Below are 16,448 nucleotides of genomic sequence, written 5' to 3'. Positions count from 1 at the left end.
TGGCCTCTCCTGTCTAGTGTGCTAATCTTGCTGATGTATTCCTTAAACCCAAAGACTGAACCACCTTCTCGCAAGAATCTGTATATGTGTTTCCTTAATTGCAGTAGCAGACACTCTCTTGACTATTTTCATCTATATAGGTTCACCACTAACCAAAAGCACACCATGAAGGGGTCTACCTTGCCTGTTTTCAATTGCTCAATGAATGAACACTCAAATCATTTGTAGGAAAATCTTCCACACTGTGTACTTGTGATGTGCTTCTGCCTTTAGCACTGAGCAAGGTTGGCTTGTTCTTCCACTGGTGCCTCAAGTGCCCTTTCCTGTGGCATGAATAGCATTCTTCTTCTTTAAATCTGCAAGCTACTGGGGAGTGAATACCCTCTCACGGATAACACTCTACTTTGATCCTTAGTGTTGTATTTATTCTCCTAAATCTTCTGACTCGGCTTTTTGCTACATTTACTTCCTGTTTGAAACTAGCATCTTCACTTTTGGCATCACTGCTCACTGCAACTTCCCATCCTAACAGCTGAACTGTGTCATTTTGCCCACTCTGAATCTCTTGTGCATCCTTCTCAGTTCTCTCTATTGCTAGCACTATCTCCAGCGCCTTTTTAAAATTGCTATCTGTCTCTGCTAACAGCTTTCTCTGGCTGGCCTCATTATTAACTCCACAAACTAAACGATTTCTCTGCATATCATTCAGGGTGGCCCAGAAGTTGCCGTGCTTTGCAATTTGCCTTAGCTTCATTCATAATGCAGGTTGCTATGGTTTCTCCTAGGGCTCATCCCATGGAATTAAACTTAAAAAGCTGCAGATGACTGAGTGACGATAGTTGGATGATAGTGTGTCTTCACCAAATTTACAATCTTCATGAAAGAGCTTGAATCGGGCATGTTCAGGGACTGTAGGCCTGGGTCTCAAATGCACTTAAAAGGATTACCTTTTCCTTCCCCCTCCTCCTCTACTCCATTGGCCAGAAAATAATAACCTAGAAATTTTATATACTGTATCCAATCTTCAATGGAGGCACCAAAGGCATCTAGTCAACCGAAGAGCAGCATTTTTCCTGCAGCACACTTCTATTTTTCAACTTGACTTCGACCTCAATGCATTCTGGTCTCACAGTCTTGGCACCACATGTTCTCTGTTTTATCCTTGTCGCCAATATCTTGAGTAAGGTTTGAAGAAACTAACATTTATTTACAACAGAATCTTACAGCTTCGTGGCTGCCTGTCAGCCTTTGGAATCGATCTGAGACAAAAACCCATGCTTGCCAAGGTGAACCGCTACTGTGGTCTCCTAAATGATTTTACTGAGTCCTGTGGCCCTATCGGCCAATCACCCCTAAAGGGGCCAGATATCGCACCTACGAACTTAGGGAATTTCAAGGTGCATTTTATAGGAACTGAGTGAATTTCAGAGTGCATTTTATGAGTCAACTACATGGCTGAGGATCTGGAGTCACATTTATGCCAGGACAGTTAAGGATTTTCCTTCCTTAAAGGACATTATGTGAACCAGATGGGTCTTTACAATAATCGGCATTAGACTTTTAATACCAGATTTTTATTGAATTGAAATTTAACCATTTACTGTGGTGGGATTCAAATCTGGGTTCCAACAGCATTAACCTGGGTCTCCGGATTGCTAATCCAGTGACAATCTCACTCAGCCACTGCCACCACCATCCTTCCTTCAGGAAAGGAACCAGGATTATCTATGGAATGATTAACCAGTGAATGGAACGGTCTTCGGGGTAAAATATTATTTGGGTTATGAAAGAAGGTTATGAAACATCTTGATAGTTATGGTGTGGCAAGGGGAAACATGAAATAACGGGAGCGAGATCCTGCATATGAATTTATGGAAGTTGTCCAAAAGAAATGATTGATAATGAAGGTTCTATGGATATAGCGGGCAGAATTCTCCAGCCATTCACACCCCATTGCCTCTGCAAGCGAAAGCGGAGAATTTGGCGCTCAGACAGATCTCCATTCACTGCAACGGGACCAGAGACTCCTGCCGGCCACACCATTCTCCCCAATATATTTATATTTCAACAGGGTTTCTTATACTGTGCCAGATAATGAATTAGTCAAAAAAATAGGAAAGCATGAAATAGATGACTAATTCCGAAATGGGTTGAAGTTTAGTAAAAGCAGATAAAAGCAGATAAAGGAAACCCACATAGACACGGGGAAAACATGGAGACTCTGCACAGACAGTGACCCAAGGCCGGAATTGGAGCTGAGTACAAAAATAAAGACAGCAAATTGAGAGGCTTTCTAACAATAGGCACAAGCAAAGCAAATACAGAGAGAGCTGGTGAGTGGCACATTACACTTAATATGGACAAATTCAAGGGAACAGTGGCAGTTTGAATAAAATGACTCTGGGCTACAGGATACATACAATACAGCAGAGGTATCTCAGGCATTGAACTCAATAATGTATTTATCATAGCAATTAGGAAAGCCAATAGGAGTTTGGGAAATATGGACAAAGATATAGATTACAAATCTCAGGAGCTGTTAATGAGTTTATATGGGGCACCAGGATGGCCATACTTGCACATGACAAAGGCAAGCTCAACCCTGAAAATCCTGACTAATATCTGGGGACTTACGTCAAAATTGGGAGTGCTGTCCCACCTACTAATTGAGCAACAGCCTGACATAGTCATACTCACAGGATCATGCCTTTCAGCCATTGTCCCAGCCACCTCCATCACCCATCCCTGGATATAGGCAGGAATGTGTCACAAGACGTGGCAGCATCGTGGTATACAGTTGGGGCGAAGATGCCAGAGGAGTCCTCAAGATTTACTCCAAATTCCATGAAGTGTCATAGCACCATATCAAACATGGGCAAGGAAATTTACTGCTGATTACCACCTACTGCCCTCCGTCAACTGATGTATCAGTGCTCCTACATATTGACCATCACTTGGAAGAAGCACTGAATACACGAAGGGCACAGAATGAAGGGGACTCCAATGTCCTTCAACAAGAGTGGCTCTGTAGCACCACTCATCAGGGCCAACATTGACCAGCCAGGTAAACATTGTGGTTGCAACAACAGGCCAGAGGATGGGCATTCTGCAGTCAGTCTCTCACCTCCTGCCTCCTCAGAGCCTTTCCATCATCTACAAGGCACAAGTTGGGAATTCGATGGAATATTTTCCATTTGCCTGAATGAGTATAGCTCCAAACACACTAAAGGTTGATAACATCCAGGATAAAGTAACCCACTTAATGGGCACCCCATTCACCAGCTTAAAGATTCTCTCCCTCCATAACTGAATACCATAGCTACAGTATGTACCAACTGCAAGGTCTACTGCAGCAATTCACCAAGGCTTCTTCGGTAGTATCTCCCAAACCAGTTAATTCTGTGACCTAGAAAGACAAAGTTAGCAGGTGCATGGGAACACCACCATGTCCAAATTCCCCTCCAAGTCACAAATCAGCCTTACTTGATATGTATTGCCATTCTCAAAGTGATTGGTAGTAAATGCTGACCCTGTCAGTGATGCCGACATTCCATGAATGAATTGTGAAAAACCTGAAATACTTAGGACAGTTATTGTTGTTGGACCATGTTATAATATTACAATGTATTGGAGACTGTGGAAATTGACAACTAAACTGACGCTTAGGAGAGGTTGATAACATTGCGATCGTTTACGTGAAATGTTCTTAAGGTTATAGACAAATTGATTCCCAGTAGTATGCTTGGGATCATTATAATTTCAAGAACAACGGATACAAACTCGAACTTAGAACAAAGAATGGTAAATATGTGAAATAGAATGGAGTGAATTTTCCTGTTCCACCCACCACTGGAATTGTAGCAGGTGAGGGACAGACTATAGAAAGATCTGTTGACCTTATGCAGGATTTTCTGGTTTCAGGGTGAGTGCGGCCGGAAAATCCCACCCAAAGTCCTTGAAGGCATTAGAGACAGATAGTGTGGAAAAGTTTAAGGGAGAACTGAATAGATTTTTGAAGTAGTGAGTGAGTGATCGAGAGATAATTTTTGCAAATTATGTCTTAAAAAGTTAATGTCATGCAACGTAATTTCAAGGCTACAGTTCTCAAATTACATCCAAAGTCCCAGAAATGTCTCAGTTATGAATAAAGAAGAATGGCTATTGTAAATCTTTGAGGAAAATGTATTCATAATGACCCTCCCAGTATTTATAAAGTCCTGCAATGATAATGGTTACTAGATATAGATTAATAATTTTAATCTTTCTCAATACTGTTATGGATCATTGCTTCAAGAAAATTGTGTTGTAAGGTAAACTGGGAACACAGTAAAGATTTTAATCAGAGAACAAAAATATACAAGTACTAAACTAGCAAACCACAACCGAAGCTAGAGACCAGAAGTCCCCGTGCAGTGATAGAAATGTGGATAGAGCCTGTCAAATATAAATCAATTATGTCAATTTATTCTTGCTGCAAGAACGGTATAGATTAGTAAAGCAATTGAAGGTTATAAGGACAAGCACAGATGTATGCGATTAAATCATTTACAAATAGTACGACTTTAGTGGTATCATGAGAATCTAAGCAGTCAAGGTTAATAATATCAAGCTATAATATTAGATTGATATTCCAGAGCTTTCATTTTATAACCTGAGGAAGGTAAATCATAGAGAATGTTATACTTCTTTCCCCATGTTCTTTCAACTCTTGAGGATATGAAGGTTTTTTTCAAGTTGTGATCCTGGAATAACTACCAGGATTGAGCCCAAATGTTGCCCTCTAAGACTGTCCCCACTGAAGGTTGTGAGATTGGTGAGAGTATCTCATTGACATGGTCCATGCAGGCGCAAATGCCATTTTGGCTGTATTACTGAAGCCTGCCTGCCTCATGCTATTGGAAAATTAGGACAGCACAGTCGTTAGCACTGCTGCCTCACAGTGTCAGGGACCCAGATTTGATCCCCAGCTTGGGTCACTGTCTGTGTGGAGTTTGCATGTTCCCTCTGTGTCTGCGTGGGTTTCCTCCGGATGCTCCAGTTAGCTCACACACTCCTAAGGTGTGCGGGTTAGTTTGTTTGGCCATGCTAAATTGATTCTAAGTGTCAGAGGGATTAGCAGAGTAAATATATGGTGTTCTGGGGATAGGGCCTGCATGGGATTGTTGTCAGTACTGGCTCGATGAGCCAAATGGTCTCCTTCTGCACTGTAGGGATTCGATGAAGCCCGGTGCCATCGTTTGTCAGCTGAAGTTGCTTATTTTCTTATGTTCATCAGGCAGCTTAAAGCTTTCCATTCACTACATTTGATGCATGTCTCCCAGAGCACTGCTAACATATCTGGCACTTGACACTCATCACTTCTAACGTGAGTCACAGCAGACTGCAGAAAATGAGTGACTCCTTAAAAGCGCTGACCAATTTGGTCCAACTTGTCCATGGTAGACCCCTGTCTTCACCAAGCAGAGTTCAGAACCTGCATGGCAGCTGTTTGATCTTCTAGCAAAGTTGCAATGGATGTGAACATCAGCATCTTTTGTGTGAGGACCTGGCCATAACATTTGTAGAGATGGCCACATTCTCCAGGTCAGAGACTGTAAAGTGTTGATGTTGTGTGAGATGACCTTACAGAGGCTGTAAAGCAGTTTCCTCCATACTTTCAACTATGGTGCTGAAATGACTTGGCAGGATTTCTCATATTTATTTAACATCTCAAGCATAATAAAACATCCAAGGTGCTTCACAGCAGTGCTATCAGACAATACTAGCACGCAGTCCTAGCATGAGTTGCGAAGGATTGTATTGGACTCCAAACATTAACTATGCTTCTCTATCCACAGATGCTGTCAGACCTGTTGAGTTTGCATAACATTTTCTGTTTTTTTATTTCAGGTTTCTCATGGTATTTTGCTTTCCTTTATGCTATCAAACAATATTTGACACCAAAACAGGCAATGAGCTATTAGGGCAGGTGATCAGAAGCTGGGTCAAAGATTTAGGTTTTAAGGACCATTTTAGATGCAGAAACAAAAGGTAGAGAGATGAAGAGATTTAGGGAGGGAATTCTAGAACTTAGGGTCTTGGCAGCTGAAGGCATGGCCATAAATGAAGGAACAATTAAAATCAGGCCAGAAGTGGAGACGTGCAGAAATCTTGAAGGACTGTAGAGCTGGAGGAAGTTACAGAGGTAGAGAGTGGTGAGACCATGGAGGGATTTGAAAGCAAGGGGGCAATGGAAGGTAATTCAGATACCTAAAGGGTTTAAAATTAATGAGGAGTAGGTATTGGATGCATTGTATGTATTTGGTTTGATTTATTATTGTCACATGTATTAATATACAGTGAAAAATATTGTTTCTTGTGAACTGTACAGACAAAGCATACTGTGTATTGACCTGAACAGGTGCTGGTAACTAAGGGAATTTCCCAGTAACTTCATTGCAGTGTTACTGTAAGCCTTACTTGTGACTAATAAATAAACTTTACTTTTACATAGAGAAAGAAAGGAGAGAGTGCAGAATATAGTGTTACAGTCATAGCTAGGGTGTAGAGAAAGATCAAATTAATGCAAGGTAGGTCCATTCAAAAGTATTCAGAGTGGATAAGGCACAGGAACCAGATAAGATGCATCCAAGGATACTGAAGGTAGTGACAGTAGAAATAGCAGAGACATCAGCCACCATTTTGCAGTCTTTCTTAGACTCCAGGATGATACCAGAGGATGTGCAAACATTACACACTTGTTCAAAAATCTCTTTTTTTAATCATTCATGGAACATGGATGTCACTGACTGGCCGGAATTTATTGCTCATCCCTAGTTGCCCCTGGGCAGTTGAGAGTCAACCACATTGTTGCGGCTCTGTAGGCCAGACCAGGTAAGGATGGCAGATTTCCTTCCCCCAAAAGACACGAGTGAACCAGAAGGATTTTTCCAGCAATCGACAATGGTTTCATGGTCATCAGTAGATTCGCATTTCGAGATATTTTTTATTGAATTCAAATTCCACCACCTGCCAAAGTGGGATTCGAACCCAGGTCCCCAGAACATGAGCTGAGTTTTTGGATTAATAGTCCAGCGATAATACCACGAGGCCATTGCTTCCCCTGGATCGTGGTGTTAAGGGCACAAAGATTGCAGATAATGTGAAACCTGGAAGCATCGTGAACTGTGAGGAGGATAATGTGGAACTTCAAAAGGACAAAGACAACTTTGTGGAATGGATAGACAAGTGGCAGATTTTTTATTTGATTTTTTTGCTCATTCAGTCATAGAGGTTTACAGCATGGAAACAGGCCCTTCGGCCCAACTTGTCCATGCCACCCTTTTTGTTTAAAACCCCTAACCTAATCCCAATTGCCTGCATTTGGCCCATATCCCTCTATACCCATCGTACCCATGTAACTATCTAAATGCTTTTTAAAAGATAAAATTGTACCCGCCTCTACTACTACCTCTGACAGCTTGTTCCAGACACTCACCACCCTCTGTGTGAAAAAATTGCCCCTCTGGACACTTTTGTATCTCTCCCCTCTCACCTTAAACCTATGCCCTCTCGTTTTAGACTCCCCTACCTTTGGGAAAAGATATTGACTATCTACCTTGTCTATGCCCCTCATTATTAGGTTCACCAGGTTGATACCGGAGATGAGGGGGTTAGCTTATGAGGAGAGATTGAGTAGATTGGGCCTGTACTTGTTGGAGTTTAGAAGGCTGAGGGAAGATCTTATAGAGACACATAAGATAATGAAGGGGCTAGACAGGGTAGAGGCAGAGAGATTCTTTCCACGTAGAAAGGAAACAAGAACTAGAGGACACAGCCTCAAAATAAGGGGGAGTCAGTTTAGGACAGAGTTGAGGAGGAACTTCTTCTCTCAGAGGGTAGTGAATCTCTGGAATTCTCTGCCCATTGAAGCAGTGGAGGCTACCTCGTTAAATATGTTTAAGTCACAGGTAGATAGATTTCTGATCAATAAGGGAATTAAGGGTTATGGGGAGTGGGCGGGTAAGTGGAACTAAACCACTCTCAGATCAGCCATGGTCTTATTGAATGGTAGGGCAGGCGCGAGGGGCTAGATGGCCTACTCCTGCTCCTATTTCTTATGTTCTTATGTTCTTATTTTATTGACCTCTATAAGGTCACCCCTCAGCCTCCTATGCTCCAGAGAAAAAAGTCCCAGTCTATTCAGCCTCTCCTTATCATGCAATCCATCAAGTCTCAGGAGCATCCTAGTAAATCATTTCTGCACTCTTTCTAGTTTAATAATATCCTTTCTATAATAGGGTGACCAGAATTGCACACAGTATTCCAAGTGTAGCCTTACCAATGTCTTGTACAACTTCAACAAGACGTCCCAACTCCTGTATTAAATGTTCTGACCGATGAAACCAAGCATGCTGAATGCCTTCTTCACCACTCTGTCCTCCTGTGACTTCACTTTCAAGGAGCTATGAACATGTACCCCTAGATCTCTTTGTTCTATAACTCTCCCCAATGCCCTACCATTAACTGAGTAAGTCCTATCTTGGTTCAATCTACCAAAATGCATCACCTCGCATTTGTCTAAATTAAACTCCATCTGCCATTCGTTGGCCCAATTGATCAAGATCCTGTTGCAATTGGAGATAACTTTCTTCACTGTCCACTATACCACCAATCTTGGTGTCATCTGCAAACTTACTAACCATGCCCCCTATATTCTCATCCAAATCATTAATATAAATGACAAATAACGGTGGGCCCAGCACTGACCCCTGAGGCACACCGCTGGTCACAGGCCTCCAGTTTGAAAAACAACTCTCTACAACCACTCTCTGGCTTCTGTCAAGAGTCAGTGCAGACACAGTGGGCCAAGCGGTCTACTTTTACACTGCAAAATTTCTGCGATTCTGTATATGTTAAGAAATGGAGAAGAAGCAAGATGGAATGATGATGGGATGGGGAGGTGATGAAAGAAAACTGAGTGTGTAAATTGTCAAGTGACGAAAGAGTTCCTATGGGAGTTACTAGTTTTGCATACTGGCACATGACAAAGGAATACTGTTCATTGTGAAGAGATTAAAGGAACATTTAGCTTGTTTGGAATGAGAAAGAGCTGTTAGAGTGAAGAATTTTCTCAGCCCCATGTAGGTGGTTTTGGATGAGGGGGTGCTGGGAGAAATCAGACAAAAAACCTTTGGCTGGTTCCCCAGCCTTCTCCCGCCTCCTCCTGCTTTTCCTGGAGGCGGCTGCGCAGCAGTGATGGCAATCCGCCCAGCAGCAGGAGGAATCCAATCAAGGTAATTGAAGAGCCAATTAGTGTCAGTTATTACAACAACCTAGCAAATATGTCAGCATCACGCAGGTCCCCCATTGCATCCTCACCCTAGCAACAAAGAGAAGGCGGCTGCACAGCGGAAGGTCAAGCCTGGGTTACAGCTGAAGGAGTTTTAAAGGTTACTGATAGAAAATGGCAAGGCTGTTGTTTTCCCTTGTCACAGCCCTGTCACTGAGTGAGGATTTCCTGGAGACAAATGTCCCTGATTGTCATGGGTCCAATGAGGTCACAACAACTTCTTTGATATTGATGGTGGTTCCTTGGCTTTCCTGCTGTTTGTGCCTGAGCAGTACTCACACTGGTCACACAGTGCAAAAGACGTGTGGCTTAGGTGCATTGGCCATGCTAAATTCTCCCTCAGTGTACCCGAACAGGCACGGTAGTGTGGTGACTCGGGAACTACAGTAACTTTATTGCAGTATTAATATAAACCTACTTGTGACACTCATAAATAGATAAATAAACAGTGAGTGGCGAGGTCGCACAGTGGTTAGCATTGTTGCCTCACAGTGACAGGGAACCAGGTTCAATTCTGGCCATGGGGGACAGTGTGGAGTTTGCACATTTTCCCCGTGTCTGTGTGGGTTTCCTTTGGGTGCTCCAGTTTCCTCCCACGGTCCAAAGCTGTGCAGATTAGTTTGATTGGTCATGCTAAATTTCCCCTTAGTGTCAAGGGGATTAGCAGTGTAAATAAGTGGAGTTGCGGGGAAACGGCCTGGTTGGGATTGTTGTCGGTGCAGACTCGATGGGCTGAAAGGCCTCTTTCCACACTGTAGGGATTCTATGCCTTCAATACAGTGAGCAGTGGGCCATGGTGTCTGCATTTCCCACCTCTGGAACCTGCCTGCTGGTCCTAATTGGGCGACAAAAGAAGAGCCAACTTGATAATTCGCCTCTTCTCAGGAAATTAAGCTTGCAGCCAGGATTGGGACACAGTAATTAGTCCCATCTTCTGATTGTTTTCCATCTCAGCAAAATTCAGCCCAAAAAGGGCCTTGTGATTGTCTGCTGATGGATGTGAGGGAGGGGAGGGATTCGTTGAGAGTAATATCGGAGGCAATGAAAGGGTTAATGGCAAAATATTATGGAGAAAGATAGAGATGAGGATCTGTACTCAACATGTTATTTTTGGCAGGTTATTGAACCTCATCCTGTACTGAACAGAGAACCTCGAGGTGGTGCTTCTGATAATGACTCCATCAACCACCTTTGTCCAGGCTTGCTGGGTCATGGCCTTGTTTCTGCAAATGCTTGGAAACAGTGGCCGGAACTCTACCACCTCACTCGCCATGGAATTGGCATGGGTGTGGGTCTGACAATAGGAACCTCCATTGACCTTGGGCGGGAATTACTGGTCTCGCCTGAGCGAGGCCTTAAAATACCATCCAGTACCACTGTATTTGCCCCTACTTTCTTCACCAAGATTTCCTGGAGGGCATTTGGAAAGCTGGGGAAATTCTATTAATCATCATCCTCCTTGACCTTTCCTGAAGCAATCTAATATGCAAATCAGATAGAAAGGAAAATAACTTTACCTGAAGGTGCAAACTCCTACTTTAAATAACCCATGGAATGCCCACCAGACATTCCACCAAAAAAATCAGTAAGATACCAATTTCAAACACCAGTTCAATTGGCAACTCATTATTCATGTATTTAGCATGCAAGTTAAAAAATCACTTTGATCTCACACTGACATTGCCACTGGGGCTTGCTGCTAAATTGGCCCACTACCCACCATGAGGCAGTATGGTGGCACAGTGGTTAGCACTGCTGTCTCATAGCGCCAGGGACGTAGGTTCCATTCCAGCTTGGGTCACTGTCTGTATGGAGTTTGCACGTTCTCCCCATGCCTCCGGGTGTTCTGGTTTCAGAGAACAAAGAACACAGAAAAAGAACTGTACAGCACAAGAACAGACCCTTCGGCCCTCCAAGCCTGCTCCGATCATGATGCCTACCTAAACTAAAACCATATGCACTTGCCGAGCCCGTATCCTTCCATTCCCATCCTATTCATGTATTTGTCTAGTTGCCCCTTAAATGCTGCTATCGTACCTGCTCCCACCACCTCCCCAGGCAGCGTGTTCCAGACATTCACCATCCTCTGTGCAAAAAGCTTGCCTTGCACATCTTCTCTAAATTTTTACCCATCCACCTTAAACCTATTGAACTTTTCCCCATGCACCTTAAACCTTTTCCCCACGGCCTGAAAGACATGCTGATTAGGTGCTTCGGCCATGCTAAATCTTCCTCAGTGTGCCCGAACAGGCACCGGAGTGTAACGACTGGGGGATTTTCACAGTAACGTCATTGCAGTGTTAATGTAAGCCTATTTTAATAAATAAACTTTAAAAAAAAACTTTAAACTTTAAACCTGATTCCTGAACATACATTTTCTTCCCTGGAATTTTACGCTTATGTGTGGAAATAATTCTATTAGTAGACCTGGTAAATTCCAAAGATATGCAGGTTTGGTGGATTGGCCATGCTAAATTGTCCCTTAGTATTCAAAGATGCATAGGTTAGTGAATTGGCCATGATAAATACACAAGATTACGGGGATAGGACGAGAGTGAGGTAGCCCACATCAGTCATTCACTCCTCATATGGCTTGCAAGATATGTTACTAAGGTTTCCTTTGATAGATAGACAGTAGTCTTTCTCTCATTTGCTGATTTGTGATGGCTATAGAACAGCCTCATTGAAATTTTGATTTATTTTTCTTTTAACAATTTACCGTGCCCTCATTTGACCATTTTTGTCTTCTAGTCCAGTAGAGGACATTCTTCAAAAGTGCCACAAACTCTCCCATTAACCTGACAGTCAACCCTGTTCACTGCTTGAATGCTGCTCCTAAAGTAAAGTAAAATTAAATTATTAGTCACAAGTAAGGCTTACATTAACACTGCAATGAAGTTACTGTGAAATTCCCCTCGTCACCACAGTCTGGCGCCTGTTCAGGTCAATGCATCTAACCAGCACATCTTTCAGAATGTGGGAGGAAACCAGAGCACCTGGAGGGAACCCAACAGACACAGGGAGAATGTGCACAGACAGTAACCCGACCCAGGAATCGAACCCAAGTTCCTAGCACTGTGAGGCAGCATGAAACAAATCATCTGCTTATTTATTTCATTGTTGTTTGTGGGAGTTTATTGGGTGCAAATTGGTTGCCGTATTTCCTACATTGAACAGTGACTAACTTCAAACAGTACCTCATTAGCTATGTAGCTGTTTAGATCATTTTGTACTCATCAAATGCACTATGAAAATACAAGTATCCCTTATCTTTCCATAACTCCAATGTCACTCAAGGGTTGTATTGCAACCCGACACAGAGGTGGATGAGGATATTTAAATGAGCTGAACCTGCATTTTCTGGCAGGGCTAACAGTTCCAAGCAATCAGCAGGTGAAAGTCGTGCCAGAGGGCCCAGCAGTTACACAAACACTGAGCACAAGAATGAATCACGTATTCACAGAATTGGTACAGCACATTCTTCCTTTTTGGATAATAATATTCAAATACCTCGAATGAATCTGCCTCCACCATACTCTCAGGCAGTTCATCCCAGGTCATAAACACTTGTTGTAACCACTTGTTGCATGAAAATGTCTCTCTTCATGTGTCCATTGCTTCTTTGCCACTTACCTTAACTCAGTTCCCTCTCATTTTCAATCTTTCCAGCACTGGGAACAGTTTTTCTCCATCTACTTTGTCCAGATGATTTTGAGTACCTTAATCAAATTTCCTCTTGACCTTCTCCATCTCAAGGAAAACAGTCCCTACTTCCGAAATCTTTTTATGTAATGGAAATTCCTCATCCTTGGAACCAGTCTCGTGAATCTTTTCAGCAAACCTGTTTCTTGACCACCAGAAATTAACTCAAGACCATGAGGGATTATTATTCCCTGGGAGACCAGAAATTTTAAATAAATGCATGAAAAAAAAGTAACTCCTGGTTGAAAATCGGGAAAAGGAAGGGAAACATGAGAGGCAAAGAAAATGAGAAGTAACTGGCAACTAACATAAAAGGGAATCCAAGAGTACAAGGGTGGCAAGCGGGGCGGTGGAACTAATTAGGGATCAAAAAGGAGATTTATGTATGGAGGCAGAGGATATGATTGAGGTGCAAAGTAAGAACTTGGCATCTGTCTTTACCAAGAGAGAAGATGCTGCCAAAAGTACGGTGAAAGTAGAGGTAGTTGGGATACTGGATGGGTTAACAATTGATAAAGAGGAGGAATTAGAAAGGTTAGCTGTATATAAATTTGATACTTCACAAGACCAGATGGAATGCACCAAAAGATGCTGAGGGGATTAAGGGTGGAAATTGTGGAGGTCCTGGATATAATTTTTCAATTCTCCTTAGATCGAGTAGGGTGGTACCAGAGGACTGGAGAATTGCAAATGTTACACCCCTGTTCAGAAAAGAGTCTAAGGATTAATTCATTAGGTGCAGGCCAATCAGTATATCCTCAGTAGTAGAATTTTTTTTTAGAAATGATAATTAAGGACAAAGTTAACAGTCTAATGGATAAGAATGATAAACCGACTTGACCTAGTCCTTACCAATCTGCCCATTGCAGATGCACCTTTTCATGATCGCATCGATGATGTGGAGATGCCGGCATTGGACTGGGGTGGGCACCGTAAGAAGTCTCACAACACCAGGTTAAAGTTCAACAGGTTTGTTTGGTACCACAAACTTTTGGAGCGTTGCCCCTTCATCAGGTGAGTGGAGTCAAAAAACAAAGAACAAAGAAAATTACAGCACAGGAACAGGCCCTTCGGCCTCCAAGCCTGCACCAACCATGCTGCCCGACTGAACTAAAACCCCCTACCCTTCCGGGGACCATATCCCTCTATTCCCATCCTATTCATGTATTTGTCCAGACGCCCCTTAAAACTCACTATCGTGTCTGCTTCCACTACCTCCCCTGGCAGCGAATTCCAGGCACCCACCACCCTCTGTGTAAAAAAACTTGCCTTGTACATCTCCTTTAAACCTTACCCCTCGCACCTTAAACCTATGCCCCCTAGTAACTGACTCTTTCACCCTGGGAAAAAGCTTCTGACTATCCACTCTGTCCATGCCCCTCATAATCTTGTAGGCTTCTATAAGGTCACTCCTCAACCTCCGTCATTCCAGTGAGAACAAACCAAGTTTCTCCAACCTCCCTTCATAGCTAATGCCCTCCATACCAGGCAACATCCTGGTAATTTTTTTCTGTACCCTCTCCAAAGGGTATCTTTCTGGCAGTGTGGTGACCAGAATTGAACACTATTTTCTACGGTCCTCATGGAGATGAAATGTCAACTTCAAGATGGAGGACATTCTCTAACATGTTGTGTGGCACTTCCACCATGCTAAATGGGATAGAAACATAGAAAATAGAAGCAGGAGTAGGCCATTCAGCCCTTCTAGCCTGTCACACCATTCATTTTATCATGAACTGAATGTCTCACTTAGCCATTCCAAAGGGCAGTTAAGAGTCAACCACATTACTGTGGGTCTGGAGTCACATGTAGGCCAGACCAGTTCAGGACAGCAGATTTCCTTCCCTAAAAGACATTAGTGAACCAGATGGATTTTTACAACAATCGATGATAGTTTCATGGTCACTATTACTGAGTCAATGGTAGTCATGATGTGGAGATGCCGCCGTTGGACTGGGGTAAACACAGTAAGAGTTTTAACAACACCAGGTTAAAGTCCAACAGGTTTATTTGGTAGCAAATACCATTAGCTTTCGGAGCGCTGCTCCTTCGTCAGATGGAGTGGAAATCTGACGAAGGAGCAGCGCTCCGAAAGCTAATGGTATTTGCTACCAAATAAACCTGTTGGACTTTAACCTGGTGTTGTTAAAACTCTTACCATTACTGAGACCAGCTTTCAAATCCAGATTTATTAATTGAAATTTAATTCCACCATCTGCCCTGGTAAGATTTGAACCCATGTCCCCAGAGCATAACTGGTCCAGTGACATTATCACTATGCCAGAGTTAGAGGCACATGGTGAGGGTCGCCGTACTACAGTGCAGGAGGAGGTGCCAGAGACATCTGTACAAAGTCCCTCTCTGAGATGGGAGGAGATACAATATGTTGCTCCAGTAGATAGAAGAAAGGCCTCAGAATCTGACAGTGCCGGAATAAGACATAAGCTAAACAAGCTACAGCTTAGGGCCTCACAATCCGCAGGGGCCTCACAAAATTTCAGAAGGTTTACAATGAAGAGAACATTTAAGAGCGGATGCCAGAAAAGAAAAAGAAAGCACCAGCTTGAAGAGCAACTCAAAAAATTACCAAAAGTTGACAGTTACTTTACTCCAGAAACAGATAAGGATCCACAAACCCAAGGTGATCAGCAAAGTCCAAAACAACCACAGCCTAGTGCCTCTGCTACTGAGACAACAGTGTCTGGAATCTCAGCTGAGGAAAACACTGGAAGTGATGCAAATGTGAGCATTGCAGAGCCGACATACACAGTTGAAACAACAAAATTCACAAAACTCAATGATGTAGATCAATGGGGTGTCTTAACCAAGGATGAACTCTCATATTGGATCCTTAAGGGTCCTTCAGAGTGTCAACACTGGAACGGCCCATTTGAAAACTCAAAGCGGTCATTCAAATATCAAGATAGATATTGTTCAAAAGGTCTTTTTCAGTCCAGAAAAGTTAATGGTGAAATATACGATCGGGAATGGCTAGTCTACTCTCCAACAACTGGCTGTGTTTACTGCTTTGTCTGCAAGCTCTTTTCAACATCAACTGCAGCACTAGCTTCTGGTGGGTTTTCTGACTGGCGAAATCCCATTGCAATTAAAAGTCATGAAAACTCTGAAGAGCATAGAACAGCTTTGCTGACATACTTGATAAGAAAGCGTGGTTCAACCTTAGACTCAAAACTAGCAGAACAAATAAAAAAAGAACAACAGTACTGGAGACATGTGTTTGAGCGTGTTGTTGCGGTGATATGCGCGTTAGCAGAACGTGGGTGAACTTTTAGGGGAGACAATGAAACTTTTGGATCACCAAATAATGGCAACTACCTTGGCCTGTTAGAATTAGTTGCTAAGTTTGATCCATTTCTTTCCAACCACATAAAACAATATGGAAACAGAGCATCTG

Source organism: Mustelus asterias, chromosome 4, assembly GCF_964213995.1.
Source record: "Mustelus asterias chromosome 4, sMusAst1.hap1.1, whole genome shotgun sequence".
Classification (NCBI taxonomy): Eukaryota; Metazoa; Chordata; class Chondrichthyes; order Carcharhiniformes; family Triakidae; genus Mustelus; species Mustelus asterias.
This window is presented reverse-complemented; position numbering follows the sequence as displayed.